This window comes from Odocoileus virginianus, chromosome 7 (assembly GCF_023699985.2).
Source record: "Odocoileus virginianus isolate 20LAN1187 ecotype Illinois chromosome 7, Ovbor_1.2, whole genome shotgun sequence".
NCBI lineage: Eukaryota > Metazoa > Chordata > Mammalia > Artiodactyla > Cervidae > Odocoileus > Odocoileus virginianus.
In genome coordinates, this window is record NC_069680.1 from 50013945 (window position 1) to 50030039 (window position 16095).

General features: G+C 41.7%; 1 protein-coding gene and 1 long non-coding RNA gene across 3 annotated transcripts in view; one reads left to right on the forward strand and one right to left on the reverse strand.

The window, feature by feature from the left end:
* Positions 1-16095, reverse strand: part of ANK3 (ankyrin 3) — a 366464-nt gene that overhangs the window by 115979 nt on the left and 234390 nt on the right. The window lies entirely within an intron of this gene.
* Positions 428-14388, forward strand: LOC139036048 (uncharacterized). Its single transcript, XR_011488757.1, has 4 exons — positions 428-549; positions 3215-3273; positions 6074-6116; positions 9962-14388. It is a non-coding gene; the product is annotated as an uncharacterized lncRNA (long non-coding RNA).

Sequence of the window (16095 nt, forward strand, 5' to 3'; positions counted from 1 at the left end):
AGTCAATGATGGTCACTCATTCAAGCTTCCTAACAAGGACTGCAAGGAAAGTTTCCTTCTTCATGACTTCTTGACCAACTCTCTCTGGCCACCCCTCCACACTCATCCTGCCCTTCTGTTACACAGAATTCTTTCAGTCCCTAGAAATTCTGAACATCTTTAGACTTTGAGCCACTACCCAGGGTGTCTTCCTTTGATGGAACATTCACCCCTCCTTCTCCACCTGAGTAATTTCTCCAATCTCTGATTCTTTCTAGAACTCTTCTCATCCTCCACTCCCCCTCTTCAGTGTCCCTCATGTGGGTGCCCCGTATCAGTGTATTAGCAGGAAAAACATCTGCTTGGTCTCTCCCATGGAAGAGTGAGAACACACATTGTCCTGGGCCTGCCATATTGTAAGTGCTCCATCAATATTTTTGAAATTGATGATTGCTTTAATTAAATAGGTTGATGATTTTGCTTTTCCCCCCCATCTACATGCCACAGCAGCTTCGTACTCTTTTGGCATGCCAAGCTTGGTGACTGGGATACAGTAAAATTTCAACAACAGTAAGTTTCTATTCTTTTTTATATCTCCTTCTTAGGCCTCAGAAATGGTCAGTATGAAACTTAAAGCAGCCCAGGGTTGAGGTGGGGATGGGAGCTGTCAGTACATTTGGCCAATGACTAAAGTGGTCTTATGAATATTAAGTAACAGTAATTAAGTAGTTATGTATTTACCATTTGAATGGTGAAAATATTTCTTAAAAGGCACAGAATTTAGAAATAAAGGTTTTATTTTAATGCAGTTTAGTGTAGTAGGAATACTGTTGGCTCTTCAGTCATACTTTCAACCTCTACTGAACCTTGGATATCAACGCTGCCTCTGTCCTAAGACCTCTTGAGGGGATTCAGTATAATGCACAAAGAAAGGTGTAGTCAGCGCTAACTGTTACTATTGTTCAGTAACATCTGCTTTCTTTAGTGCCCAAACATATGAATGCATGAACTCATATAATTAATATTTAAAATGCTAAGACTGATATAATCAGGGCAAAATCCCAACATAGCACTAAGTATCCTAGCTTTTTGCTCCTTGACACAGAGCCTGGTTCATCACAGGTACTCAACAAATGCTTGTTGATTGAATGAAGATGAATAATATTAATACAGTTCTCATTTTAATAAACAAAATATTCCATGATTATTGTATAGTACAATACACGACTATACCAAAGGTTAGAAAGGAATGAGATGAACTGTATTGAGTGTCTGGTTAACTGCCTCTAATCCATTTTATAATCCAAAAATATTTTTATCAGTAGCAGCTTCTGACCAACAGGTACAAATGCATATAAATCAACAAAAGCAATTCTATGAACAAACAACACTCATACAGTATCAGATATATTTAGTTAAAATAAACATTACCAAACCCCATAAACTTTCACTTACTAAGTACTTGTGTCGGGCTTCCCTCGTAGCTCAGTCAGTAAAGAATCTACTTGCAATGCAGGAGACCTGGGTTTGATTCCTGGGTTGGGAAGATCCCCTGAAGAAGGAAATGGCAATCCACTCCAGTTTTCTTGTCTGGAGAATCCCATGAAGAGAGGAGCCTGGCAGGCTACAGTTCAGAGGGTCGCAAGAGTCGGATATGACTTAGTGACTAAACCGCCACCACCAAGTACTTGTGTGGGCTTATGTTTCCTAGAAGCATCTGGTGCAATGGCACAACCATTGTATTGAAGGTAAGTCTGACTATTTTCTGGCAAAGAGGGTGTGGTAGCTAGTGTCCAAAGATGCCCTCTCTACCCCATCCAGTGAACCAAGTTTCTGGTATCCATGCCTTGTATACTGCACTTGTTTACATTTGAGCTGGTTTGCTTTTTGAACAGTAAAATGCAGGGGAAGTGATTTTACATGACTCTGAACTTTTTTTTTTTTCATTTATTTTTATGAACTTGGAGTTCAGAGACACCTTGCAATTTCTGCCTGAATCTCTTTGGAGTGCTTGTTCCAAAGGGGAGGAGTCAATCCCAAGGCAAGAAATTTGAGTACCAAGAGGCCACCTCTTGTACAGGCATAAAGAAAGTCAAGGCAGCCCTATGGAGAGAGATGCAAGTCAGTTCTCAGCTGTCCCGCCCCCCCCCAGTCGAGGTGACAGAGCCTTGAATGATGCTGCCACATGGGACATCCCACCAAGTTACCCTCCCGTTAGCTGCTGTCTCACTGCAAACTCCTGAAGGCTCTTAAGAACTCAGCTGAGCCTTGTTAACTCACACAACCGTGAGAGATGATGATAATAAACCAAACCACTGAGCTTAGAGGTAATAAGTAGTGGGAACAGAGGCAAGTGAGAAATGCCAAGGTGCGGGAGTGAGGCGAAGCGCTCGCACGCCGGTTGCCTAATGCACCCTAGTCAGAGTGAGCTCTGCGGCGGGGTGTGCGATTAGTGCGGACGAAGTCTGAGGAGGGCACATGGGTAAGTGCCACCCAAGGAAGCCTCACCTGTCTGGAAGGGACTTGCTCTGTGTGTGCTCAGTTCTGTCTGACTCTTTGAGACCCCTTGAACTGTAGCCTGCCACGCTCCTCTGTCCGTGGGACTTCCCAGGCAAGAATACTGGAGTGGGTTGCCATTTCCTCCTCCAAGGGATCTTCCCAATCCACGTCTCTGGCATCTCCTGTGTTGGCAGGGGGATTCTTTACCACTAAGCCACCTGGGAATCCCAGGAGGGACTTTATGCCTTTCAAAATTACGAGCCCTGATGTTGCCTTTCAAAATTACGAGCCCTGATGTTCTTATGTTAATCCATTTTTGACAATAAAATATCAGAGGCAGGAAAATGTTTAAAGAAGAATACAAAACACCCCAAATCTACCTCAGAGGCATTTCACTTCCATTCCCCAGGTATCACCCCCTCCCAGTCCTTTCATGACAAGGTGAAGAGAGGAGGCTTCCTATACGACAGTCAACCTTTCAGAGATCCATACACCCAGTCTGCCAGGAAATAACACAAAATATAATCACAGACAAAGGGGAAAAAAGAATATATTAAATGGTTATCAAGACTGTGGTCAGTCACATGCCCTTTCAGAATTCAGGGTTAATTTGGCTTAATATGGAAATGTTTTCATGCCCTAGGAGTTCTTTTCTTCTCTCTTTCCCCCTTTTTGTTCCTTCTAATCTTTTCCATCTTAACACTATCATTGAGGAATATTTTTGCTACTTTTCCAGGGGTTAAAGTTGTTTTCCTATCTGGTTGGGGACTAGAATCACAAAAAATGTTCCTTAAGGTAACTATATCAAATTGTATTATCAGGAACTTTGCTTAGAAGTGTTTAATCCCTCTGCTGTGAAATGCAGACTCTTCCCAAGGAATGTACTTTATCAAATTAAAAAGCTGAAAATAATGGTACAAAATACCTCCAAATGAAATAATAGTAGAAAAATCTCCAAATTACATGGGATTATTTTTTTAAAAGCTGGATTAAAAAGAGTAAGGAGGAAGACAGTCTCTACGCTCTAGTGATTTTTTAAAAGAGGCTGATTACTTCATAGAAGTCAGTCTTATCATCAATCTGTTAATGATCAGAATTGAGAGGGCAAATTTATTGTGCTTGTTGTGAAAAAAGTGATTTTTTTGATCATCACATAGCAAAGAGAGGAAATGGATACTACTAGAAAATAAAGCCTCTAGCCATTTCTAGTTTACATTATAGAACAGTAGAATGAGATCACATCATTATAATCAACACCTATGTTTATTGAGCATTTACTCTGTTCTAGGCACTGTTTGGTGCTTTACAAGTATAATTCTCACAACAACCTTATAGAATTATTATCTCCATTTCAGAATAAAGAAAACCCAGTTCACAGTAGTAGAATAAATAGCTTAAGATTACTTAGAACATGCGGGAATATTGGACTTAAAATCAATTGGTTTGACTTCAGAGTCCTGCTTTTAACTACTGCCAAATTCTGTGCTACTGAACAAATACAACACGAAATTGGTAAAGGAAATATAAGCTCTGTGAACGCAGGGGTTTTTCTCTGTTTCGTTCCATATCCAGTGCCCAGAACAATGCCTGGCACATAGTAGGTGCTCAATAAATGTGTGTGATGAAAGCTCAGTGATTGCCCTTGGAGAAAGGAACTCTATTACTGGAGAAAGAAGCAGGGAGACTTACTTTTCATGGTAAACTGTTGTACTTCGGGAATTTTATACCATGTACATCTATCACCTATTCAAAAAATGAATAAAATTAACAAAACAAAACAAAATACAGGGACTGCAGATAAGCCATATAGGTTGTGTATTCCATACTATGGAAAAGGTATTTTGACATGTCAGTCTGCCAGGTAGACATTAAGACATGTATGTGCACCAGCAAGTATCCAGCAAACACAGAAAGGAAAAATATAATATTTAACTGGCTTGCCTCTTTAAAGAGATGGAAGAGAAGAAATGAAACAACAAGGCAGGAAGAAGGGGATGCACATTATTAGCATGGTACTTCTGGTTGCTTTCCAATGTTCTAAAGCAGTGGTTCTAACCTGGGGGATGCTTTCGAATCACCTGAAAACTTGCATTTCTGACAAGTTCCCAAGTGAATCTGATGCTGCTGGCCTGGGGAACACACTTTGAGAACCACTGGTCTAAAGGATTCTAATAAATAAATGTCAGCGATGTAACGACAGTACTGATCATAGAGCATTCAATGTCTGTTTTCTTAGTGGCTATTACTAGCATAATTAAAATATCAGCTTCAGCAACTGAATTCAAGGACTGAGTGCAGTGTTTCTCAAATTTCAAGGGATATATTTTATCAAGTGTGGTGTTTCTCAAATCTCATGGAAACCTGTGAAAATGCAGATACTGACTCCATAGGTCTAGCGTAGGCCCCGAGATTCTGCATGAATAACAAGCCCCCAGGTGACCTGTACCCCACTCTGAGTGGTGAGACAGTGGAACGCTGGGCAAGGGCCGATGTTAGGAGTAAAGCCAACTACTGCCTTTGAGGTATTTAGTTTGGGCTTCCTGGTGGCTCAGACGGTAAAGCATCTGTCTGCAATGTTGGAGACCCAGGTTCGATCCCTGGGTCGGGAAGATCCCCTGGAGAAGGAAATGGCAACCCACTCCAGTACTCTTGCCTTGAAAATCCCATGGACAAAGGAGCCTGGTAAGCTACAGTCCATGGGGTTGCAAAGAGTCGGACATGACTGAGCGAATTTACTTTAATGGAGATAAGGCCAAGATGCAAACAAGGATACAAATCCTGTACTCCTCTTGCTGGGTCCCAACGATTTACTGCCTTGCATGTCCTACACACTGTGCTTGAATGTCTCACTTAATCCTCAACCCTATGAGGCAGGTACTATTATTTCCAGTTGACAGATGAAAAAACAGATTCAGAGTTACTATTCAAAACTCACATATTTAGTTAGTGATGGAATCTGGATTAAAACCCACAAGGTCAAGTTGCAAAGCTCAGGTACTTCTCCAACGAACCACCAGGACAGATGGTGTGTGAAAGGCATTACAAAGTATTACAGAAGCACAAAGGAAGAGGGTAGCGCACTGGACTGTAGATCTGGTAGATGCTGAATGGAGGGTGTGTGAGTAAAGGTAGGGAGAGAAGGGCAGAAGCAGGAAGTTGGCTATCCCAGGACACAGGATACACCTAGTGGGACAGAATGCTGGAGACCGACAGCAGCTGGCTTTACTAGTCACAGGCAACTGAGCTGTAGGAAATGGGTTGGTTGGGTTAGATTTTTAGGGTCCTTGAAATTGATTATAGACTAACAATTGTCGTCCAAGTGACAAGCAACATAAACTCATCAGTGGGTGACAATGCGATGTCAACCCACATTGTTTTGTTGTTGCTGTTTTAAACTGAAGACCTAAATGCTCCAAGTTCTCCCTCTTCCTCTAGTATTGTCCCGGCCTAATTCTAATCCTATAGCAGGAAGAATACAGACAGTTCTATCCATCTGATTAAAAAAAAGAGGGACTGCCATTTACCGAGCACCTATTTTATGCTGATCACTGCTTTAAATGTTTTATGGATATGTTACTTCTTTTCATCTTTCCAGAAATTCCACAGTATTATTAACCCCTTCAGAGACAAATAAAGAGGTAAGACACCACCTGTTTTATGCTTTTGAAGGTTCAAATAAGGGACATAAATACCCAGGTAATTTTAAAGAGAAAATCTTTTCCATCCATTCAAAACCTTATAATAGGATATCTACCTCCCCTAATGTTTAGACAGTACATTTTCATCATGAAGGATCCAAATGACTCTGTTTGATCATGGTTTTCCCTCAACCTCCCAATATTTGCATTCTCAAAAAGCAGAGAAGCAGGAATACGAAGGAAGAGGAATATGGTAGTATAAGGACGCTGATCCAGGAAGCTCCCATCAGCCTCTATCCTTTTCCATCAAAGGGCAGATAGAATGAAAACCACAATCACAGAAAACTAACCAACTTAATCACATGGACCACAGCCTTGTCTAACTCAATGAAACTATGAGCCGTGCCGTGTAGGGTCACTCAAGACGGACGGATGAACTCCCCAGGCTGGTAGGTGCCCAATTTGCTACTGGAGATCAGTGGAGAAATAACTCCAGAGAGAATAAAGACAGAGTCAAAGCAAAAACAACACCCAGTTGTTGGATGTGACTGGTGATGGAAGCAAGGTTTGATGCTGCAAAGAGAAATATTGCATAGGAACCTGGAATGTTAGGTCCATGAACCAAGGGAAATTGGAAGTGGTCAAACAGGAGATGACAAGAGTGAATGTCAACATTTTAGGAATCAGCGAATTAAAATGGACTGGAATGGGTGAATTTAACTCAGATGACCATCATATCTACTACTGTGGGCAAGAATCCCTTAGAAGAAATAGCCATCACAGTCAACAAGAGTCCAAAATTCAGTACTTGGATGCAATCTCAAAAATGAGAGAATGATCTCTGTTCTTTTCCAAGACAAACCACTCCATATCACGGTAATCCTAGTCTATGCCCTGACCAGTAATGCTAAAGAAGCTGAAGTTGAATGGTTCTATGAAGAACTACAAGACCTTCTAGAACTAACACCCCCAAAAGACATCCTTTTCATTATAGGGGACTGGAAGGCAAAGTAGGAAGTCAAGAAACACCTGGAGTGACAGGCAAATTTGGCCTTGTAGTACAGAATGAAGCAGGGCAAAGGCTAATGGAGTTCTGCCAAGAGAACGCACTGGTCATAGCAAACACCCTCTTCCAACAACACAAGAGAAGACTCTCTACACATGGACATCACCAGATGGTCAACACTGAAATCAGATTGATTATATTCTTTGCAGCCAAAGATGGAGAAGCTCTATACAGTCAGGAAAAACAAGACCAGAGGCTGACTGTGGCTCAGATCATGAACTCCTTATTGCCAAATTCAGACTTAAATTGAAGAAAGTAGGGAACCACAAGACCATTCAAGTATGACCTAAATCAAATCCCTAATGATTATACAGAGGAAGTGAGAAATAGATTTAAGGGACTAGATCTGATAAATCTGAGTGCCTGATGAACTATGGACAGAGGTTCGGAACACTGTAGAAGGGACAGGGATCAAGACTATCCCCAAGAAAAAGAAATGCAAAAAGGCAAAATGGTTGTCTGAGGAGGCCTTACAAATAGCTTTGAAAAGAAGAGAAGCAAAAAGCAAAGGAGACAAGGAAAGATATATCTATCTAAATGCAGAGTTCCAAAAAACAGCAAGGAGAGATAAGAAAGCCTTCCTCAGTGATCAATGCAAAGAAATAGAGGAAAACAATAGACTGGGAAAGACTAGAGATCTCTTCAAGAAAATTAGAGATACCAAGGGAACTTTTCATGCAAAAATGGGCTCAATAAAGGACAGAAACGATATGGACCTAACAGAGCAGAAGATATTAAGAAAAGGTGGCAAGAATACACAGAAGAACTATACAAAATAGATCTTCATGACCCAGATAATCATGACGGTGTGGTCACTCACCTAGAGCCAGACATCCTGGAATGTGAAGTCAAGTGGGCCTTAGGAAGCACCACTACGAACAAAGCTAGTGGAGGTGATGGAATTCCAGTTGAGCTATTTCGAATCCTAAAAGATGATGCTGTGAAAGTGTGGCACTCAATATGCCAGCAAATTTGGAAAACTCAGCAGTGGCCACAGGACTGGAAAACATCAGTTTTTATTCCAATCCCTAAGAAAGCCAAAGACAAAGAATGCTCAAATTACTGCACAATAGCACTCATCTCACATGCTAGTAAAGTAATGCTCAAAATTCTCCAAATCAGGCATCAATAGTACATGAACCATGAACTTCCAGATGTTCAAGCTGGATTTAGAAAAGGCAGAGGAACCAGAGATCAAATTACCAACATCCATTGGGTCATTGAGAAAGCAAGAGAGTTCCAAAAAAACATCTACTTCTGTTTTATTGACTATGTCAAAGCCTTTGACTGTGTGGACCACAACAAACTGTGGAAAATTCTGAAAGAGAAGGGAATACCAGACCACCTGACCTGCCTCCTGAGAAACCTGTATGCAGGTCAGGAAGCAACAGTTAGAACTGGACATGGAACAACAGACTGGTTCCAAATAGGAAAAGGAGTAAGTCAAGGCTGTATACTGTCACCCTGCTTATTTAACTCATGTGCAGACTGCATCATGAGAAATCTTGGGCTGGATGAAGCACAAGCTGGAATCAAGATTGCCGGGAGAAAAATCAATAACCTCACATATACAAATGACACCACCCTTATGGTAGAAAGTGAAAAAGAACTTAAGAGCCTCTTGATGAAAGTGAAAGAGGAGAATGAAAAAGTTGGCTTAAAACTCAACATTCAGAAAACTAAGATCATGGCATCCGGTCCCATCACTTCATGGGAACTAGATGGGGAAACAGTGGAAACAGTGGCAGACTTTGTTTTCTTGGGCTCCAAAATCACTGCAGGTAGTGATTCCAGCCATGAAATTAAAAGACGCTTACTCCATGGGAGAAAAGTTATGAACAACCTAGACAGCATATTAAAAAGCAGAGACATTACTTTGCCAACAGAGGTCCATACAAAGGTCCATCCATATTCAAGGCTATGGTTTTTCCCATAGTCATGTATGGATGTGAGAGTTGGACCATAAAGAAAGCTGAGCGCTGAAGAATTGATGCTTTTGAACTGTGGTGTTGGAGAAGACTCTCGAGAGTCCCTTGGACAGCAAGGAGATCCAATCAGTCCATCCTAAAGGAAATCATTCCTGAATATTCATTGCAAAGACTATGTTGAAACTGAAACTCCAATAGTTGGGCCACCTGATGCATAGAGCTGACTCATTTGAAAAGACCCTGATGCTGGGAAAGACTGAAGATGGGAGAAGGGGAAGACAGAGGATGAGATGGTTAGATGGCATCACCAACTGGATGGACATGAGTTTGAGTGAACTCCAGGAGTTGGTGATGGACAGGGAGGCCTGGCGTGCTGCAGTCTGTTTGGTCACAAAGAGTTGGATACAACTGAGCGACTGAACTGAACTGACCCATTCAAAGTGAAATGAAAGTCACTTAGTCGTGTCTGACTGTTTGTGACCCCACGGACTATTCAGTTCATGGAATTCTCCAGGCCAGAACGCTGGAGCAAGTAGCTAGTCCCTTCAAATTCTAGTTCTAAAAGTCTAATTCTGAGACTCACACAATAGATAAGTGGAAAGTTACTTAGATTCCAGATCAGTATGCATCTCATCTTTCATTTTGCAGTTTGGAGGAAGAGTTTGTATTAAGCAAGGATTCCTGCGCATTTCCTTCTCAAAAGGTGTGTGAGCAATGGGGTAAGTTGAGACACTGTTAGATGAGCAAGGGTGACATAGGTTGTCTTAAGAAGTGTGCGTCATTTTAAAGGATCAGTGTACCTCTCATGGGCGGGCCACCTGCTATCTTTTTCTTTCTTCCCCTAACTCCAGGTGCTGCTAAGACCCTGACTTCACAGGTGGCCATAAAGGAACCGGGCTTAATGGCAAAGCTTGCACATCTCTTAAGCAATGACAAGAACAGGTCGCCGTGAAGGCACAGAACAAATGACTTTCTATTCAGTCTGACATTTTTGAGTGCAAAGTCAGTGACTCTCTGCTCTCTGCTCTTACACATTATTTTGTTCTTTGTGGCTAGATGTACCTCTTTCTAAAAACTGTATTGCGGTTTACTATTCCTTAATCCAAGTGAGATACAGTTTCCAAAGTAAGGACACATGACTCAGTGTTGGAAGCTTTCCAGATGGAGCAATGAAAAACATCCCCTGTGATCTTGGCTGGGTTCATAAACAAACCCATCCCAGAAAGGAAAAAGAATTCTGTGTCTTTCCTGTGAAGAGCTAGAAAAAGACAATTCTGGGGCAGACACTATAATTTTTTCCTATTTTTATCAATACTCGTTAACCCTAGTGCAGAAATTACTGTCAGTCACCTGAGGAAGATTAGATGTTACAATGACTTGGGTCAAACGGACACTAAAGGATAGAGACAGAATGCAGGTAGAGAGGAGCACAGGGTTACTTACACTGATCTTATTAGCTAAAATCTATGCCACTTTTAAATAAGACCAGACAATGACTAGCCACAAAGTAATCCTGTGAAATCAGACACTAAAATGGTTCTTACTTACGGAGAAATTACATTGCTAAATTCAAGGTGGCTGTGTCATGCCAGTAAGTCCCTTCTGTTCATTCTTTCTTAGCAATTCGTTTAGACTCAGCCCCACATCCAGATCTCGTTGATCTTGGCTCTTCATTATGTATGTATATGAGGACTGTGTGTGCGAAGCACCAGAAGATGCTCACTACCCTTAGGTATAAAGCAGGACAAGCATCATGATTACTTTGTGGGCTTGAATCTAGTCTCTCCTTTTCTTACACATAAACCACTTTTCACTGTGCAGAGCAGCAAATACTAGTTATTGATCTGTGTTCTATCTCCTACCTTTACCTAAAAGGTGTATCCATGCAAGGTAAAGACAGCCTGTGGTCAGTTCTCATCCTCACTGTGCTTCTGGCCCAGGTGCTTGGACCACCTCTTGCCCTGTGTAACGTCTTCCCGTCCTCCAAGCCCTCCAGTTCCGGGCCCTCTGCCACCACCCAGCCTTTCCCTGGCCAAGCACTCTCCGTGCTGATTTTCCCCAGGGTCACACTCCACTTCTGGTTCTCTCTGTAGTAAGAGTCCAATTTGGAGGAACGGGGCAAGGGTGGTCACATGAGGACCCACTTCCTCATGAAGAAGCTCAGACTTTCTGGGTAGATAAGCAGAGACTAAAAGAAGTGGGAGTGGGAAGGAATCATATTCAAAATTACAACTTGTTTTGAGTGAATGAAAAAGCCACCTATTGTACTTAATCGATAAACATGCTAATTCCCTGTCAGCTCTTAACTGACCCCTGTTCCTATTCATGCCACAGACTGCTCCAGCTGCTCATCTGTCATAGCTTCTAGGGAAAAGAAATAACGATATGAGAACTACTTATTTTGGGTCTGTATCCATGACACTGTGAACACGGCAGCGGCTGTGCTCATCAGGGATTCCCAGACGGCCTGTGCTCCTCTAACTGGACCGTCCCAGGGACGTTTCCCCCATGGACGGCATCCACTAGAGCTCACTCTTCTGGTTTTCTCCCTCTGTCGTTCACCACTCCCTCTGGCATTCCTCTTCCTCTCAAACACCAGTGTGCCCAGAGTCTTCCATTTCTCCCTGTGCCCTGCCCCGGGATCCTCGGCCAGGTCAGTGCCCAGCTCCCCTGCCTCATGTTGAAGTCTTCTGTGAGCTCTTCTGGTCTCTAATGCTTTGACCCTGAACTTCGAACACTTCTTTCCAGTCCCCTCCCTTCTCCTCAACCCCCAAACATCTGCTTGCTCATATTCTGTCTGTTCCATAAAATGCATCCTTCTTGAGGCCTCCAGTCATCTCCCCTTCTTTTGAATTTTCTTGTTACTTTCATATGTTCTCTTACAGCATCTCACTGAAAGTAAAAAAAAAAAACTAAATTCAAGTTACAGTTTCATTGGCGATGTGAACCTGAACAAGTATTTTGAACCCCTTTAGGCTTGGATTCCTTAATGCAAGTGAGGGTTAATAAAACTTTAGATCAGGGCTTTGAATTAGGACTAAATGTAAACTAGGAATAAGAATAGTTCCAAAACTGCTTTCAACTACTCTGAGAAGATTAAGTAAGATAAAGTGCCTTGTAACTAACATTCATGGAGATGTCTGGGTTAACCTTTATCAGTTCAGTTTAGTCTTGTCTAACTCTTTGCGACACCATGGACTGCAGCATGCCAGGCCTTCCTGTTCATCATCAACTCCTGGGGCTTACTCAAACTCATGTCCATTGAGTCGGTGATGCCATCCAACCATCTCATCCTCTATCTTCCCCTTCTCCCACCTTCAATCTTTCCCAGCATCAGGGTCTTTACAAATTTCAGTTCTTCGCATCATGTGGCCAAAGTACTGGAGTTTCAGCTTCAAGATTAGTCTTTCCAATGAATATTCAGGAATGATTTCCTTTAGGATGGATTGGTTGGATCTCCTTGCTGTCCAAGGGACTCTTGAGAGTCTTCTCCAACACCACAGTTCAAAAGCATCAATTCTTTGGCGCTCAGCTTTCTTCTTCTTTTTTTTTTTTTTTTTTCAGCTTTCTTTATAGTCCAACTCTCACATCCATACATGACTACAGGAAAAACCATAGCTTTGACTAGACGGACCTTGTTGGCAAAGCAATATCTCTGCTTTTTAATATGCTGTCTAGGTTGGTCATAACTTTTCTTCCAAGGAGCAAGCATCTTTTAATTTCATGGCCATAGTCACCACCTGCAGTGATTTTGGAGCACCAAAAAATAAAGTCTGACACTTTCCACTGTTTCCCCATCTAGTTCCCATGAAGTGATGGGACTAGATGCCATGATCTTAGCTTTCTGAATGTTGAGTTTTAAGCCAACTTTTTCATTCTCCTCTTTCACTTTCATCAAGAGGCTCTTTAGCTCTTCTTCGCTTTCTGCCATAGGGTGGTGTCATCTGCATATCTGAGGTTATTGATATTTCTCCTGGCAGTCTTGATTCCAGCTTGTGCTTCATCCAGCCCAGCATTTCTCATGATGTACTCAGCATATAAGTTAAATAAGCAGGGTGACAATATACAGCCTTGATGTACTCCTTTCCCAATTTGGAACCAGTCTGTTGTTCCATGTCCAGTTCTAACTGTTGCTTCTTAACCTGCATACAGATTTCTCAAGAGGCAGGTCAGGTGGTCTGTTATTCCCATCTCTTTCAGAATTTTCCACAGTTTGTTGTGGTCCATGCAGTCAAAGGCTTTGGTATAGTCAATAAAGCAGAAGTAGATGTTTTTCTGGAACTCTTTTGCTTTTTCGATGATCCAATGGACGTTGGTAATTTGATCTCTGGTTCCTCTGCCTTTTCTAAATCCAGCTTGAACATCTAGAAGTTCATAGTTCACTTAATGTTGAAGCCTGGCTTGGAGAATTTTGAGCATTACTTCGCTAGCCTGTGAGATGAGTGCAATTGTGGGATAGTTTGAGCATTCCTTGGCATTGGCTTTCTTAGGGATTGGAATAAAAACTGACCTTTTCTCGTCTGGTGACCACTGCTGAGTTTTCCAAATGTGCTGGCATATTGAGTGCAGCACGTTCACAGCATCATCTTTTAGGATTCGAAATAGCTCAACTGGAATTCCATCACCTCCACTAGCTTTGTTCGTAGTGGTGCTTCCTAAGGCCCACTTGACTTCTCATTCCAGGATGTGTGGATCGAGGTGAGTGATCACACCATCGTGGTAATCTGGGTCATGAAGACCTTTTTTGTATAGTTCTTCTGTGTATTCTTGCCACCTCTTCTTAATAACTTCTGCTTCTGTTACGTCCGTACTATTTCTGTCCTTTATTGTGCCCATTTTTGCATGAAAAGTTCCCTTGGTATCTCTAATTTTCTTGAAGAGATCTCTAGTCTTTCCCATTCTGTTGTTTTCCTCTATTTCTCTGCATTGATCACTGAGGAAGGCTTTCTTATCTCTCAGTGCTAACCTTTAAACATTATTTCATTTCCAACTTAAAATAATCCAATTGTTTTAGGACTCTTATCTAAATTACCTGGATGTTAGAGGTTAGAGACTGGGATTCCACTATAAGCCCCTGAACTGATTTGTGTGACCTTGACTAAGGTCTTTTACCTTGCTGGAAATTTTTTTGCATCTATAAAATGGCTCTACATTAGAGAGTCACTGTGAGGATTAAACAACATAGTACATGAAATGAATGGTGCTTAATGCCTAGAACATAGAAAGGGCTCAATAAATGGTAAGTACCTTGTGTGTTTTGTTGAGAATCCTAGATGGGGATGGGGTGGGGTTGGGGAAGGAAAGAGACACAGGTAAATGTGTGGCAGCACTCCTCCTGAGTGAGGACTCCTATGCATGTGTCTTTTTTTTTTTCCCCATTTATTTTTATTAGTTGGAGGCTAATTACTTTACATCATTGCAGTGGTTTTTGTCATACATTGAAACGAATTAGCCATGGATTTACATGTATTCCCCATCCCGGTCCCCCCTCCCAGCTCCCTCTCCATCCGATCCCTCTGGGTCTTCCCAGTGCACCAGGCCCGAGCACTTGTCTCATGCACCCAGCCTGGGCTGGTGATCTGTTTCACCCTAGGTAATATGCATGTGTCTTAAGTGCTCTGATGGTGATGAAGACAGCTCTGCTTCCATGGCACTAACAGCCTACTTTGAAAGAACATAAAATTAATCCCAACTTGGCAAATGACAGTCTGGGCAAATTCCAGTCCCCTGCCTGTTTTTGTAAATCAAGTTTTATTGCCCACATCTCTGCTCATTTGTTCTGTTAGCTATTGGGGCTACAATAGCAGAGTTGAATAGTTAGGACACGGACCATGCGGCCTGAAAAATTGAAAATATTAACTGTTGGCCCTTGCCTGAAAAAGTTTGCTTTTCTGAAACTGATAACTAATATATTGAGATGAGTATTAGGAGGAAATCAAAAAGTGTGATTGAAAGAATGCAAAAGAGGAACTAGGGGCCATATTATACAGGATTCACTGACCATGGAAAAGCTGTGAGTTTTACTCTAAGTACATTGTAAAGCCTTGGGAAGTTTTTATTTTACTCTTGTATTTGTACTAGTTTGGGGGTGTATGTGTATTATTTAGAAGAGGTGGCTACTTTTATTCAGAAATACAGCAACTGTGCAAATGAATACATGACATGCAACATACATTTTAACAGACTGTTATAAAATAAATACCACAGAGGTTAAGAAATAGAACATCAGCACCCCAGAAGCCGCCACCCACATTCTTATCCCATCACAGCCTCCTCCTGCCTCCTTCTGGTGTTATAATAGCTTTCTTTACATTATTTTCCTGTTTTTTTTTAATAGCCTCACTATCTAATTTTATAATACTAGTTTAGTGCTACCTGGTTGTGATGAATTCTATTGTCTCTGCATAAGCTACAACTTAGCAACTAAAATCCTAGGGTTATACCCTACAGAAATGTACATATATGTATGTGTACTGGGAAACATATATAAGGTTTATAGCAGCTTTGTTTGCAACAGCCCCACCCTGGAAACAAGCCATGCGTCCATCCACAGGAGAATGGATAACCGAATTATGATCCAGGCATATGGAATAATATATAGAAATGAAAACAAATGAACTACAGTTATATACAACAATATGAATGAATCTTTAAAACCTAGCTATGAGCTTCAGGGAGTCTCTTGAGAGTCCCTTGGACTGTAAGGAGATCAAATCAGTCAATCCTAAAGGAAATCAACCCTGAATATTCATTGGTTAGGACTGATGTTGAAGCTCCAACACTTTGGCCACCTGATGAGAAGAGCTGACTCATTTGAAAAGACCCTGATGCTGGGAAAGGTTGAGGGCAGGAGGAGAAGCGGGTGACAGAGGATGAGATAGCTGGATGGCATCACTGACTCAATGGACATGAGTGTGAGCAAACTCCAGGAGACAGTGAAGGACAGGGAAGCCATGGGGTCACAAAGAGTTGTACACAACTTAGC